This window comes from Xenopus laevis, chromosome 1S, assembly GCF_017654675.1.
Source record: "Xenopus laevis strain J_2021 chromosome 1S, Xenopus_laevis_v10.1, whole genome shotgun sequence".
Classification (NCBI taxonomy): Eukaryota; Metazoa; Chordata; class Amphibia; order Anura; family Pipidae; genus Xenopus; species Xenopus laevis.
In genome coordinates this window covers 38,871,661-38,888,801 of record NC_054372.1, presented here as the reverse complement: position 1 = coordinate 38,888,801, position 17,141 = coordinate 38,871,661, and positions in this window count along the sequence as shown.

Here is a 17,141-nt window from a genome sequence, read left to right as displayed (position 1 = left end):
TACATTGTGCAAAAACCCTAAAAAGTTACTTTGGGATAAGGGCACACACTAAGATTGAGGGAGATTTAGTTGCCCTGCGACAAATCGCCTCTTCTTCGGGTGACTAATCTCCTCAAATAGCCTTCCTGCCGACTAGAATCTAAATCCCTGGTCGATGGCACTCCGCATGCTTCATTTTCCGAAGACGCCCAAAGATGCATCACGAGGAAACTTAGGGCGACTTCAGAAAACTGAGCGCTCTGAGTGCCATCACAACAACGATTCTAGCCAGCGGGAACGTTTTTCGGGGAGATTAGTCACCCGAAGAAGAGGTGATTTGTCGCCGGGCGACTAAATCTCCCTGAATCTTAGCTCGTGCACTTACCCTTAAGGAGTACTAAACCCCCCAAATGTGAAAAGACGCATCTACTACCATCCATAGTGCCTCCTCCCTGCTACCTCCCCGCATGGTGTATTAGTAAAAAATGTGCCCCTTATTGAGAATCTCACATATTCATGAAGATTAGCACAGTGGAGCTCAAAGGCTCGATATTACGCATGTTCATTTTTTCCAAAAAGGGACATCTGACATGAAGCTATTTGGCATAGTTGGAGCATTCATCGGAAGTTCTCTAAATGGCTGAAGGGAAAGAAGAGGATCCAAAGAAAACCAAAGATGTGAAATATGGGGTCCGTGAGGTCTGCTGCACTACTCTGCATGGACACATGATGTTCACAATTAGGGACACATTTTTCCACTAATGCTCTATGCAGGGAGGAAGCAGGGAGGGGGCAAAATGGAGGGTAGTGGATGGGGTTTTTCACATTGGGGGGTTTAGTTGTCCTTTCCTTTTTGACCTTTTATATTGCCATATTAATTGTGTAATTTCTCTTTGGATATGCTTTTGAAAAGTTGGGAATTTAAATAAGCATGTATTTACCCAGTATATTGGGTGGAAGGCCTTCTCCACATCTTAAGATAAAAGCAGAGAAGGAACATACAACCTTTCTGCTACTGATTAAGATTTAAAAATCTGCAGGTTCCATTTGGTTACTTTTTATTAGCATGGGGCATTTCTCAAATCTTTTAGAAACAACGTTATCATATTATATCCATTTACATTGGCTTTGGAGAGGTAATTATTGTTGCTTCTAACATTTCACTTGGGAAATTAAATGTTGCCCCTTGTTCTTTAAAAACTCCATTTGGTTACTTTTTTTATAGCATGGGGCATTTCTCAATTTTATTAGCAAACATCTTTAACATATTATATCCATTTACATTGGCTTTGGTGAGGTAATTATTATTGGTTCTAACATTTCACTTGGGGAATTAAATGTTGACCCTTGTTCTTTAAAAACTTTTACTAAACGGGATATTTTTGTAATAAATTCCTGGAATCCATCTAGCCTTTTAATTATTTATTTTATTCCTGTTACTGATATTGGTACTTGTAGCCTGTTTAAGAGGACTCTCCTGATGTTAGTTGAGCAAAATAAACTTTACTCACAATATATACATTATTTCATTTTTTTCCCATTAGTCTTGAAATTCACAATGACAGCAAGCAGGCAGATGCCATTTAGGGGACACTGTTATGAAGACAATTTTTGTTTCACCCCAGAAGGTGCCAGGTTGCGAGACCTATTGCCCCTGCCCACAGGCCTGAGGCGGACAGGCAATATATGACTGGCAGCTCAGATTTTTAAATACATATATACATATTATAACAGATGTGGATGTTTTACTAAAAGTCAAATAAGAGATCATGTTAATTTGCAGAGGAATTTAACTATACCATTTTTTATAGGAGGTCGACAAATCCTCTTTAACTTGTTTCATAAAATTCTTGGTTGGTAGTTTGGTGCCGTTGGTTGGGGTATATTCAGGTGCTTCTTAGTTTAAGTCTTTCTTTACCTCTGCTAGCATTTTCAACAAATATTAACATACTGAGGTGTCCATTGATGAGGAAAGCTCTTTCATTTTAGGTACCATCTCTCTTGTTTGCTTTTTTAGGTCCAGATCAATGCCCTCCTCTGATGCTTATGACTGCCGTGTTAACAAACTGGTGCCATTGCTTGTATTGTCATTCATAAAAAAATGTGCCTTAGGGGCAAATTGACATAGGGTCGAATATCGAGGGTTAATTAACCCTCGATATTCGACTACCGAATGTAAATCCTTCGACTATCGAAGGATTTACCGCTATTCCTACGATCGAATTAAATCCTTTCGAATCGAATGATTAGAGGAATTTAAATCCATCGATCGAAGGATATTCCTTAGATCAGAAAATTGTTAGGAAGCCTATGGGGACCTTCCCCATAGGCTAACATTGGCCTCGGTAGGTTTTAGGTGGCGAACTAGGTGGTCGCAGAATTATTTAAAGAGACAGTACTTCGACTATCAAATGGTCGAATAGTCGAACGATTTTTAGTTTGAATCATTCGATTCGAAGTCGTAGCAGTAGTAGCCAATTCGATGGTCGAAGTAGCCATATTCGACCATTCGAAATTCGAAGTATTTTTTCTTCTATTCCTTCACTCGAGCTAAGTAAATGGGCCCCTTAATGTGTTGTGGTGAGGCTTTCTTTTGTCCCATTATTTCTCTCTCTATTGTGTTAGAGCACTTCTAGCAGCTAGTCAACTGTGCAATATAAGCACTGCTGTATATACTGTATATTACACATATATATATTATTTACCTACAACATACTTATAGCTTGAGCCAATATTTGCAAAATAAGTCAAACAGCACTCTAGTACTAAGTATTGTTATATTTACCAGCACCATTAACATCTGCTGTCTTGCAAAATGCAAAAAACAGGTGCATCTACTGTTTTTTGCACTTTGCTGCGATTTACATTGAATTGCTGACAAGATTTATTTGGATTGGAAAAGCTGATTGTGCAAGCACCAATTCATAAAAGGAACTAAAATTCCATTTACTCTGTCTATCCAGCTATCTACAGGTATACTGCATTAAGGGTGAGCAGTACCATCATGAAAGGCTACAGTTGTCTGATTAATTGCATTTTCAAACAGTTTATGTCTTTGTTTCCACTTCTGTGCACACTAACAGTTACAAGTATAAGTATAAATCTGTTACGGCATGAAACTTTGCAAACCCTTTTTCCATTTTTTACTTGGGGTGAAAGTGGAGGTTGATATGTTACAGATTGAAATCATAGCGAACGGCAAATCCTTGATTTATTGCATTGCAAGAAGTCACTTGTAATGGAAAGGTGAGTGCACTTTATTGACTTTCACTTATTCCTTGGTAAGCTCTTATCCACTGCTGAAGTATGAGAAACATTACTTTCTGTTACAGAAGCGACACTTACTTAATGAGCATCTTTGTCCAACTGTGCGAGTCAATATGAATGCCACATAGAAGATATATATATATAATTCAACATGATCCGGAGTGGATTTCAGTATTTAAGTTTATAGCATGTGCATTTAAAATATTTAGCAGTATAATTACATATTACCACAGCGGATATTAATAATACATAAAAATGTGCATGCTAATATTATTTCTATATAATACACAAAAGCCATGAATATCTTGTAAATGATATCCTTATAAACGGTGAGTTCTGATGTCATCAGTTATAAACGGTGAGTTCTGATGTCATTTCAGTCACATGACTCACTGAAATTTGTGTATTATAATAAATAAAGTACCCCCTGTTGCAAAATATGAGGATATTAGAAGTTACCTCCTTCGGCCTCGTGATTTTATATGGTCATGAAACTCCTCGGTAACTTATAATATCCTTATATTTTACAAGAGGGGGTACTTTATTCACTATATATCTCCATATCATCTTAAAATGTTATCCTATTAATTAGCTTGCAAGTAGTGCTATGTTGATAAAACAGATAATTGAATGAACATGTTTTAAATATGGGAACTTTATTTACAGTAGATATAACCAAAGAAAAACATTGTAACATGGCTTCATTGGTTTATTTGTCATTATTGTCACTGTTCTAAAGGCACTGAACCATGAAACAGCAAAGACATCCATGAGGTGTACAAGCAGCTCCTGTTACATGATAAATATTGGGTGCCACAGAATTAATTCAGAGGGGTTATTGACTCTACAGAGTTGTCAGCAATTTTACTTACTCGTAAAATTCTTTTTTTCCCTGGAGGTGAAATTTGGGAGCAGGACAGCAGCTCTAAAAATAGCAATCGCCTTACAGTCTGAGAAAAAGTCGCTGGTCTCTGTAGAGGTCAATTTGAAATCACCTTGTGAAAGTGGCAGGAATATACTGTATGTACCCATATGAAATGCATTCTAATGTATTATAAAATAATTGTATTCTTTTTGGATCCCTCATCCTCAAAAAGAATAATTTATTTCCTGGATTTTACATATTGATAGAATTTGCTATCTTTTCTTATGGCCTTTTGCTTCCAATAATCTTTCAATGACCCCCGCTAATTTTTATTTTATATTGACATTACATTTGCAACTTGAAAATATCTTTCAACAAAGCACAAAAATCCCAAACAGAATATTTTTCTTAATGTAATTTGGGCTAACAGTAAAAAACTTCACTAAAGCAACTACTTATACAAACTGTAAGGGTACCTGCTGGTCTAGTGGGATGGTGGGGATATAGGCATCCTTCAGCTTACTAGTAGCTTGCGCGTCCTTTTCACGTCTGACATCATTGTGCTTGGAGCAAAATTCAAATATTTTAAGGCACCACAACCATTTTCCCATTGCCCAATGTAGGTCTATTGACAGATAGTTCCTGAGTGTGCTTATTGTCTTGTTTTCCCATTCTTAACCTGTGACTATTCTTCCAAATCCTGACTTTGTACTGCATTTACTAATTGTTATTGACCCCGGTCTGTCCATCAACTACTGTTTCTCTTTCCCTGTTCATCCAAACGCATGTTCTGGTTCCATTGCCTGCCCAGAACCCTTGCCTTGGTTCTCTCACTTTAAAGGACAAGGCAGCCCTAATATAAAGTGGCTCTCCTAACATAAGCCTACCTTTAATATGTTTAGATGTGCTCATCATTCTGGTCAATTTGCCCCTGTTTTCCTGTCTCAGAACAAGACTGATTATGAACAGTGGGTGCATGCACATATATCTTCAGTGACAACAGCATACCCTGTGATGACATCAACAGTGAAACCTCTCCATGTTATAATAGAAAACAGAGCCTTGAGTTTCCATAGTAATGCAGGCCTGGCTGAGGGAGAAGGAACAATATAAACTGGCTAGCGCTATTCTTATTTTGTTCTGCACTGATTGAATTTGCTTCTTGCTTGTCCCCCTAACTGTCTGCTTATTAGCTTCATTTGCAGTCTTCTTGGCTGTCTCTTTCATGCCCCGTGATGTTTAGAGGCAACGAATAAGGTTAATGCAACGCATGCACACAAGTATCGCATCCACCATGTCTGAGACATAGGAATAAGGAAATATGGCGCTGCCGATACAGTTGTGGGTAAATTCACTTAGATGCACATACTGAAAGAAGTGAGCACTAAAGCCTGATAAAAAAGTTAACAATAAGCTACAGCTAAAGGGGCTCCAGCAGATGGTGAAACATAGTAATAGAGGGTTGCCTTGTCCTGGCATATCTGAGTAGTGAAGGGCTCTTCCTGACCTGAAAGGTGGCTGTTATGGGCAGAAGCGTGATCCGTGACCATGGCATTTATTCTGGGTTTGGGACATTTGCACAAATGCTTTTATATTGGGTTCTATGTGCCAAGTATTATTTTTATTGAAGAAAAAAAGGAGAACAAATACAACTCTGAAAAAGTATTTATTTATCAGAGAAGCTTTGGTTCTATAAAATATTATTTCCACATGCTGCTGATCTCCAAACATTATAGGACTCATTTACAAAAGCAGCTACAATTGCAGTCACAAACAAATGGTTACAATAATTGTGCATCTTAACACAATTCATTAAAGATACTTGGGCCAAGTACCATCACACTTAGGGGTATATTTATCAAAGAGTGAAGTTAGAGCTCGCCACAGTCCTCTAGAGTGAAATTCCGCCACTGTCCATTCAGTTCTATGGGATTTTTAAAAGTCCCATAGAAATGAATGGAGAGTGGCGGAATTTCACTCTAGCGAACTATAGCCATCTCTAACTTAACTCTTTTATAAATATACCCCCTAGTGTGTTTAAATAAATAATGTACAGGTATAGCTATTGACAAAGGGCTACCCTAGCGCTACTGAAAATCATTTAAACATTGTTTTGCTACCAATGTAGATGAATTAAATCTTAGTTGGGATCAAGTACAACATACTGCTTTATTATTTCAGAGAAAAAATTAAATACATTTTGAAATTTGAATTATTTGGATAAAATGGAGTCTATGGGAGATGGCCTTTCTGTTATTTAGAGCTTTCTGGATATTTGGTTTCCAGATAATGATCCCATATCTTTACCTCTTGAAATGAAGGCCCTTTCCACATGCCAGTGATAAAAGTCTACATCCTGGTTGCATGGCAATTTTGACAGCTAAATAGCACACGCAAGAGATCAGGTTCCCTTACTCCCAATTATAGCCTTTTAGTGAGTAAAGACTTCACAGTGCATTATGGAATCTGTAGATTATGCATTGGCATACTACTCCTATCACAGTGTAGAAGGATAAAGAACTGTCACTGCCATTTATAAGGATATTGGGATTCTCCAGCTGCTCATATTCTTATAAAAATGGGGATAGTCCACTGTATCCCTGCTTCATATTGTTCATTCTGGGGCATCTAGGGCTCTAGAAGTGTCAGGGTCCAGAGCCCCTCATTATGCTCCTGCACACAATCTCTTATTATTTCTCCCCAAAAAGTGAAATATCACAAGCAATTTGAACGAGTTGGTGATTGTGAGAGAGATACAGAGAAAGAAGAAGAGAGAAGACAGAGAAGAAGACAAAGAAGAAGTCCTGTGTTTCCCCCTCTATTATAGTGGAACAGTAAGGTTAGCTTATCCCACTTGGCTGTAGGAGGTTCCATGCTGCTGATTATAATTGTAGCTATAGCTGCTCTTCATAATTCTCATCAGTAGATTTGTGAGCCGGGCAATTTATCAACCCCACCAAGAGATTTGGGCTTGCTTCCCACAGATCAGTCTTTCCCTGTACATGACAGTCTCCCCAGGTTGGTTCCACCCCATAATTCTCCTTGAAATTCATTGTATAGCCCCCATCCCAGTAATGCATTTTATCCTACTAGTAAAAACGGAACTGTATTGCCTTTATAGGTGGGGGCAAATGACGTATTGTGCTATTTAACAGATATTTAGTCAGCACTTATACCTTCCCGTTCACTTCAATCAGTCCCACAGTTTCCACTTCCAACTTGTTTACCAAATTTCGCGTCGTAGACAGCACCATTCCTGGATTTCTTTAAAATGCCTTTATTAAGACATGGGCTCTGACCCAAACAATTGACAACATTTCAGACCGTCATCAGTATTTTATCAAGGCTGGAATCAAGAAATCCTGGTGCTGTCTATGACTCAAAAGTATTATGCTATTTAGTCACACATCCACATGGCCATGTTTGATTTATTTAACTAATAATCCTGCAGTGGGATTACTATGCAGAAGGGAAACCCAAAACTAGTGCTCAGTGAGACGAGAAAACATTTTCTCAGTTGAATTTCATTTCATTCTATGCTCCACATGGGGGAAGTTCTAGAACCAACCCATAGCCAATAGCCAAGTTCTAGTAAATAGCCAAGTTCTAGTCAATAGCCAATAGTCTAGTTCTAGAACCCAACCCATAGCCAATCAGAGCATTAGAATGCTAATGCTAACGCTCTAGTTCAACCAACAGGATCAGTAGCAGCACATCTAAATAAGGTTCATTTCTTATTGTGCTGGGCCAAAAATCATGGCAAATAAATCCTATTAGATAACACGTGTTCCTATGTGCTGTCCCCTATACGTACAGCATGTCTCCACATTAACTTGAACCTTCCCAAATCTCTATTTTATATTACAGGGGCATCAGAGATGGACTTGCGCCCCAGCAAGGAATGCCTGTACATAAAGGGCTATCACCTGGTAAGGCTGCTCGCTAAAGTGGCTGCTGACAACGATACCCATGGGTAGCGATGGGTGAATTTATTCGCCAGGTGCGAATTCACTGCGAATTTGTGTCATTCGCCGCCGGCATAAAAAAGATGGACACCGGCACATTTTTGCCAAAAAACGGATGCCGGCATCCAAAAAACGTCCGTTTTACGAAATTCGTGAATTTTTCGGCGAAGCGAACCTGCGCAAATTTGTCCATCACTACCCATGGGGTTTAAGGGGATATTAACCAAATTATAAACATTTTGTATCTTCCGTATAAATGACATTTAATGGAAATCAAACATGGTTTAGCTAAGGGGCATATTTATCAAGGGTCGAATTTTGAATTTAAAAAACATAAAAATTTTAATTCAAAAAGACCAACCAAAATGAAGCTGTTTTTTTTGGTCGAATATGTCAGTTTGTGATCGAATAGGTCCGTATTCGGCCGAATTCAAATCGAAGGAATAGAGCATTCAATTGAATTTGATTTTTTCCCAAAAGTCCACCAATTGACCAAATAGGTTCTAGGAGGTCCCCCATAGGCTAAAACAGCAATTCAGCAGGTTTTAAAAGGCGAATGATGGAAGTCAAATTTTTAAAGAGACAGTACATCATAAATTTCGATATTTGAATTTTCGAATTTTTTACAAATTCAAATCGAATTTGGACTATTCCCTAGTCAAAGTACACAAAAATAGCTCAAAATTCTAATTTTTTTCATTTGAAAATTTTGTGAAAAGCAACTGTGAAAAAAACATATAAATCCTGCGCAGCCAAAACCTGTTGAGACCATAGAAACCAAAGGGAAGTGTATAGGGTTTAAACATGGATATTACTGTACTTCCTAAGGTAAAAACCTGTTTAACACTATTTTGTTTGGTTTTGCAGATGGCCCTTGTAACCACCAAGTTACCAGCAGTTTTCTTGGGGTCAAGTAGCATTGCACCTCCATATAGATATATATGATATATATATCTTCAGAGGTAAGTGAGCTTGCCCACCTCAATTCCACCAGCAGTGCCTCCCCTCCCGTCCACCACAACTCAACCAGTGGTGCCCCCCTTCCATCTAAAATATGGTTCCATAGATGGGAGCACCCTTAAGTCATTACGTAGACCCTGCATAACTTTTTACTCCATCCCTCAGGCTGCAGAAGCCGGGTCTGCAGGCTGCCTGAGCTCCAATAGAATAAACTAGATTGCAGAATTCACCTAGCTGCTTAACAGCGCTCATGTGTATGCTGCCATATTCCCTTCTGTTTGCCCTATGTCCACCATAATTCCACCAGCGGTGCCCTCCCACTTTAACCTTAAAATATGATTTCATAGACAGGACCAGCCTGAAGCTGCTCACTAGACCCTGCATTTCTTTTCACTCCATCCCTCAGGCTGTAGAAGCTGGGATCTGCAGGCTGCCTGGGATCCAGTGGAATGGACCGGAATAAAGAATTCACCTAGCAGCTTATCGGTGCTCATGTGTATGCTGCCATATTCCCTTCTGTTTCCCCTATGTCCACCATAATTCCTCCAGTGGTGCCCTCCCCGCTTTACCCCTAAAATATGGTTTCACAGACAGGTGTACCCTGAAGCCACTCCTTAAACCCTGCTTTCCTTTTCACTCCATCCTGCAGACTGCTGAAGCCGGGTCCACCCTGAAGCTGCTCAGTAGACCCTGCATTTCTTTTCACTCCATCCCTCAGGCTGTAGAAGCTGGGATCTGCAAGCTACCTGGGATCCAATGGAATAGACTGGGATGCAGCATTCACCTAGCAGCTTAACGGTGCTCATTGCATGCTGCCATATTCCCTTCTGTTTCCCTCACCCTGCTTCCCTTGTTTAAATATGGCGCATTGATCCTGGGAGCAACTCCGATTGCCATTAAGGGGTCAGGAGGGAATTTTTCCCTCTAGTGAAGCAGATTGGTGCAAGCTTCACAGAGGTTTTTTGCCTTTCTCAGGATCAAATTGTGCAATTTATCTAATTATTATTAATAAAGCTGTTACTTATACAGAATTTACACCAAGCTGCTGTGTGTGTCTTTTTTTCTGGACATTGGTCTAATTTGGCAGGGGTAACACATAGAGGGTATGAGAATGGAACAAATGAGCAGAGAAGAAACAGTAGAAAGTTAAAAAGAACCAAAGCGAAAATTACACTTGCTCCTGTTTTATAGGAAACCCTGCTTTCCATTGTATCTGTCAGTCTAAATCCTTTAACCCCCACTTAGCACTTCAGTACCAGCGAGTGATACATGCCAGTTCTCCTGCAGGTATGGCTGCTCTACCAAGCATTCTCACACAGGGCTGAGGGGCTGAGATTCTTTTTCTAATTATCATTCCTGGGATCCTCCCACTTTTCCTCATCATGGAATGTAGGCTGTATAATCATGCATTCACTGCCACATAGACATATAAAGCTGAAGGGAAAGATAAAAAAAATATAATATAGTTTAATGCGATGACTCTCAAATTTATCACAGTAAGAACAAATCATTATTAAAGGGTTATAATGTATCACAGTAAAATAATGTCCTTATAAAAGGGTAAATAATAAATCACAATAAGAAATTGGAAGTAAAAATCTGAAGACATTTTGTATTTCAGTGCACAGGGATATTGTCCATAATGCAAAATTCAGCAGCCATATTTAATATGAGGTACGGATCCTATCTCCCTTTAACAGTCAGGCTTGTCAGGTGCCAGTTACAGGGGATTGGGTAGGTACCGTTTCTATTTCCATTACACAGTTGGGGTAACACACACAGGTAGATGATGGGATTAAAGAGGGAAATGAAGACAAAGTTACAAAAGAATGAATTCAAATTTAGCACACACCCTCCTAAAGGGGAACTAAATGGGAACTAAATAATACTTAATGATTGTTTGTCGGGGGGGCTACTTTACCAATAATGGGGGTATTTGCCATTAGCTTTGATCTCCTCCCTACTGCATCTAGAATAATAAAAGTGATACACTAATTTGTTGCTGCACAAGGGCAAATATGCCTAGTGTCTATATGAATAGGCAGAACACAGAAGGAAGCATGCATGGTGCAAAATATAATGCAAATCTTGCAAGGGAACCTCTATCAGGGAACTAAACATCTAAACCTTAGGGGAAAACTGATGTCAGCACAATGATCCCAAACTCAAAGCAAAGTAATACTGGGTGTGAATTCCCTGCAATGGCCCAATCATAGCCCTGATCCCAATGCAGCTATATGGGGATATGGGGTACTAAATAGCAACTGAGGATTCCTCTGACCATAAGACAACGTGCCAGGGAAATACAGCTATGAGCTTCTAAGGCCATTGTCTGTGCTTACAAGGTATGAGCTCCTGCAGTTCACTTTCTGCATCTGATTTAAAGAGAAGACTGCAGGGGAGGACAGCAGAGGTCATTGCTAATCTTGACATATATATGAAACCTCCAACTCGCAATTGAGCAACATAGGGTTCTTTCATTCCTCTCTATCTCCATTCTGCTACCTTTCCTGCCTCTTATTCTCACTTCTCTACCAATTTACCCCCTGTATGGCTGCATTTCAGCCACCAGCTCTTCCTCCTAGTGCTCCTCTTTATATGTTTAGTTGTTCTGTTCATTGCCCATCCTGTCTTCTGTCTGTCCCACCCCATCCAAATTTTTACCCTTTGTAGCTGCCACACATTTGTGTCTGTTCAATGCAATAACAGTACTGCAAACAGACATCAGGCAAGAGCCTGGAGAAGGTGGATATGTCCATGTCATAAGCTCAAAACGACACCGGCCAATTCATAAGGCTCATGAGTGTGACCAGCTAATGCAGGGAGTCTAGTTGGCTTTCAAAAAGCTCTGGTGTCAGCTTCTTCAACACATCTTGAAGCTGCTTATAAAAGACATCTAGGATTGCTTCAGGCAAACAATGGCTGTTTTGGGAAAGCAGGGGAAACAGCCTATGATTAAGTGTTTGTAACATGAAACGCGTAAGGCAGAGGACACAATAATTCTTTTCTACTTGATTTCTACTAACTGGTGGAAGATTGCCTTTATTTAAGTGCCTGCTCCAGATGTATTCACAGTAATCCAGGGAAAACATTTGTTAAGATATAAGTTTAATATGGAGATATATTATTAGAACAGGTAAGAAAGAACCTGTAAGAAGGTGCTCACATCCCGAGTTAGATGGATTTGGTTCGGTATTCGGCCGAATCTTTCGCAAAGGATTCGGTGGGTTCGGCCGAATCCAAAATAGTGGATTCGGTGCATCCCTAGTCACCACCAACAAAAAGTTGATTAGAACTGAATTTTCTATTACTGGTAAGCACAAAGGTGTTTAGAACAGCTTCATACTCCAGCTGCTAATGGTAATGCATAAGCATGAAGAGTTGTATATCATATGTCATAATTAACATAAGTAGCCTTTCAATGAGAGGCCAGTAGCGATATCCTGGTCTCAACAACAGAGTTACGAAGGAGCATCTCACAGGCATTGGGCATATGGTTGCATCCCCATTACTGGTCATTGGTAGAGACTGGGCAAATAAACTGATACATGTTTATTCGCCTCAGAATTTTACTTTAAATATAGATCTTGGTTAGGCCAAAATGAGGGGGGTGTAACTATAGAAGAAGTAGACCCTGTCAATGCTGGTACAGGTATAGGGGTGTCAGTTGCACTGACTGATCAGCAATATCAACAAAAATATCTTATTCCCTAAATTTAGGGGGGACACTGAAATGATGTTGCTGTGGGTCTTGTATGGTCTAGTCAACATTGCTAGAATGCTCAGACCAGCTTGTATATAAACATATTTCATTACAATATTCCAAAGGCACAAACCCAGCAAAGTATAGACACGTCCCAGGTCTGTGCATCACCAAGGTCTGAATGGAGGCAGGAGGTAGCACCTTGGCAAGGTCCAAGCAGTTAGCAGCTGGTAGTGTTGAACTGGGCAGTGGTGTTGTATGTATATTCTTCCTTCTCCAGATATTTCAGGCTAGATAGAGGGGAAACAAAAGGGGAAAGTCATTCAGTGTTTAGAAGTGAGAGGCAATATCCCCTCTATCAACATATAAAGGGCAGGATACAGTGTAGCATTGGGGGTGCACTAAAACATCTTCCAACTGAAATATTTTTTTTTGTGAATGGTTTGCAATGTCCATATAATAATGGATCTATAATCCTACTTAGAGGTGGATTGGTATCCTTATGGATATCCAGAGATTTCAGCTTATACATGAAATCCCCAGATACAGAGATTTTAATAACAATAAACATTGGAATTAATGGGCCATTAATAGAAGCGTAGTAATGGATCTAAAAAGGGGAGAGAAGAGACTGCAAGCCAACTGAATCTCTGAGAATACTGATGCAGCATGGGTAGAGCCAAAAATAACCCCCCAGTCACAATGACAACATTTTACCCCAAAACTGATCCACTGGCACAGAATCTACAGCAAAAGGTAACGTTTCACCTCAGGTGGCAGTGGCACCCCAAAGAGAAACCAGGGCTAGTGAAACCAGCAATGGTTAAATATTTGTTCATCTTACTAAAGTACAATATCCAGGAAAATCTGAAGGGAGCTATGGCATTCATGCAATCAGATAACCAGCAACTGGGCATCCACATTCACCACCAGGAACAGAAAATGGATGAAACTGTGAGTTGACACAATCAGTTAATAAATGCACACAAACTTAGAAGAGGAAGTGCAAAGGCTTATGAATAAATCAGCAGACATTGAGGATTGCAATAGAAGTAATAATGTTAGAATAAGGGGAATTACGAAATCAGTATCCCCAAAAGAGCTGCCAACCTTTTTGCCAACATGCACCAAGCCAGCTGGTCTCCACACTCAGAAAAGAACAATTCAATAACCTCCTGGGATGCACAATATACATAATAACACCATGTCTCCACTGCAAACCACTCACCTATGCTCTTCAGTGACACAAATACCCCCCAACTGGCAGACGTACCCCAGTACAAAACATCTTTACCACTCCCCTGAACCTAATGAACTGCCATGTAACAAGACCAGAGGCATGAACCATTACATTACACATCAAAAGAGTCAACGCCATCAATACCCTTACCAAGGAGTTTTGTGAACATACTGTATTTTGTTTCTCTACACGTTACCAACTAACATTGCCTCCTGTTTCTCTACTCTATACTTTCTTTGTACCCTCCCCTGCCCCTAAACCAGCCCAACTAGAATGAAGGAAACAATGCCAACAGAATACAACATCAACACCTTTCTACAAAAAGCCAACCTGCCACACATACATCCAGAGCAAAACTCAAAAGAAATCTCAAAAGATGTAAACACCATGCCATCAGGCAAAGTCCCCGGCCTGGATAGAATAACAAACCTATATTACAAAACATTTAAATCGATTCTGATTTAACCAAGTACTATAAGGCCACCATTTTTTTAGCTACCATCACCACTATACCCACTATATGCACAAATTACAGGCCCATCTCACTCCTAAACAACAATCTGAAACTACATTCCAAATTTATAACTAACCAGCTAGTAAACATCCTACCACAAAATACACAGACAACAGGGGCAGATTTACTAAAGGACAAAGTGACTAACGCTGGTGACAATTCATCAGCGTTACCGGTTTCAGGCACTTCAATGATACTAATTGGCGCAGGCATAACTTCGTTAGCGAAAGAGACAGACATTAGTGCTCATTCGCACTCTATTGCCAGGTGAATTTTTGCTCTGGCGAATGGACGTTACTCCGCAAATTCAATAAGATGCGGATTTTTTTGAATGTTACCTCTTTCGCCAGACTTGCCTTCTTCAGCTCAGATCAGAAGTGCATTGGAGTGCATAGATCTTCCTCAATCTTCTGTTACTTACATCATATTTTTTAGTGAAAAAAGTTAGTCCAAAAATGCTGGTGTCTTTTCCTTTTTTCAGAGTGATAGCCTGCAAAAGTCCTTACATTTTTTGGGGGTAACCAGGTTCCCCCATACACTTTCTAACATATGGAACATAAACTATACAGTGGGCTCATGTGTAGGGCATTATAACAACTATATTTTCTTTTTTTAGGTTCCCTGGACTTGTGTAATGTAAAGTATTTGCTGCAACATATACCGCCGTATGCAAATTAGCCTGAGCTATAACTTCTAACGAAGTTGCGGTAGGATTTGCTTGCATTGACAAAGTAATGCTAGAGAAAATTTGCCAACGTTCGGCGCCCTGGACGCAACATAATATTCTTCGCCTGTCGAAGTGTTGCAATGCCTGCGAAGTCGTCGCTGGCGAATTTTCGCTGCTTAGTAAATTTACCCCTAGGAGACTAGCATGTAAAACCAAACAGCAGATGGTACCACTAGTGCTGGACACTGAGTAGGCATTTAAAAACTCCAAGCATACAGCTCTATATGCAGCAGCTCAGGCACAAGGTAACAACATGGGCTTTATGTCAGAAGCATTCCCTATAACAAATGGAATAAGGCAAGGTTGCCTGCTCTTACCCTTCATATTCAACCTAGCATTAGAGCCACTGGCTGACAACAATAAGAGGATCCACAACACAAATTAAAGGAATCCGAGTCAGCAAAAAACATAAACTAGATTTATTTGCAGATCATCATACTTATATTGATAGAACTGAATGAATCACTTAAGACTATAATACAAATTATTGGAGAATCAATAACCAAAGCAAACAAAATTTCAAATACTGCCAATAAAATTCTCCCAAAAACAATTAAAAGAGTAAAAAGCCAAAATACCAGTGGAGATTAAACGCCATCAATTACCCCACTATACTCTACTCAATGGTATATCTACCCAAACTATTGTATATCTTCCACAATTCCCCAAGGCTCATACCCAAACAATTAATACTATAAATTGAAACTATGCAAATCTCATTTGTGTGGAACTACAAAGTACCTAGGTTTGCTAAGGCAAAACTTACAACTACGGTAAATTTTGGAGGCCTGGGTCTGCCCGACTTGTGGCAATGTCATACTACCTCTCCTCGTGGTTCAACCCTGATCCGATTAATATCAATATGGCCCTGCAAGCAACCATTGTAAGTTCCATAGCAACTTTGCAATCCACACCATACAGGAAAAAAATGTGACCTTAGTTTTGACCATACAGTTTTATTGGGCACACATAGGGGTATATTTATCAAAGAGTGAAGTTAGAGGTCACCACAGTCCTCTAGAGTGAAATTCCGCCACTCTCCATTCATTGCTATGGGAATTTTACGATTATTTATCAATGGGTGAAAGTGAAAGTGCATCCTTTGACGCCTTTCAAAATCCCATAGAAATTAATGTAGAGTGGCGGAATTTCACTCTAGAGGACTGTGGTGACCTCTAACTTCACTCTTTGATAAATATACCCCATAGAACCTATGACCTATGATCAGGGCTGGTCCTATCAAATGTGGGGCCCAATTGGGACCATGTTGGCGGGGCCCCTAGACAAAGTGTTGCTGGCTACTGACACACCAAGTATTTAGGAAAATAAGGGCATACAGGCACAAAATAGAAAGGAAAGGGGCAGACAAGGTAAGAGAATGAGAGGGATGAAATAGGGACACATAATAGGGGCACATAGGGTAAGAGAGAGAGAGAGGGAGGAAATAGGAGAGTGGACTGGGCCAATTAGTTTGGGGCAGACTGGGCCGATTCAGCTTGGGAGCAGGCTTGGTTGGATTGGGGGCAGGCAGGGCCTATCAAGGTTGGAGGAAACCTGGGCCTATGAGTTGGGGGCGAGCTAGACCTATGGAGTCGGGGGATAGGCTGGCTTATCAGAGTTGGGGGTGGGCTGGACCTATGGATTTGGGGATGGGCTGGACTCTCAAAGTTGGGGGCAGGCCAGGCAGCATCATGTGCTGGGGGAAATATTATCTGTGCTGCCCTCTGGTGCGGGGCCCCCAGAGGTGCGGGGCCCTATTGGGCCCAATTGGTCCAATAGGCCTAAGGCCAGCCCTGCCTATGATTCTTCATCAGAAATAAAGACTTTATTCAATGACTTTCCATTATTTATTTTTTAATGTTTTTCCAAAATCAAAAAGTTTAAAGTTGAATGTTCGTGTCTCTAGTGTTTCAGTCTGGCA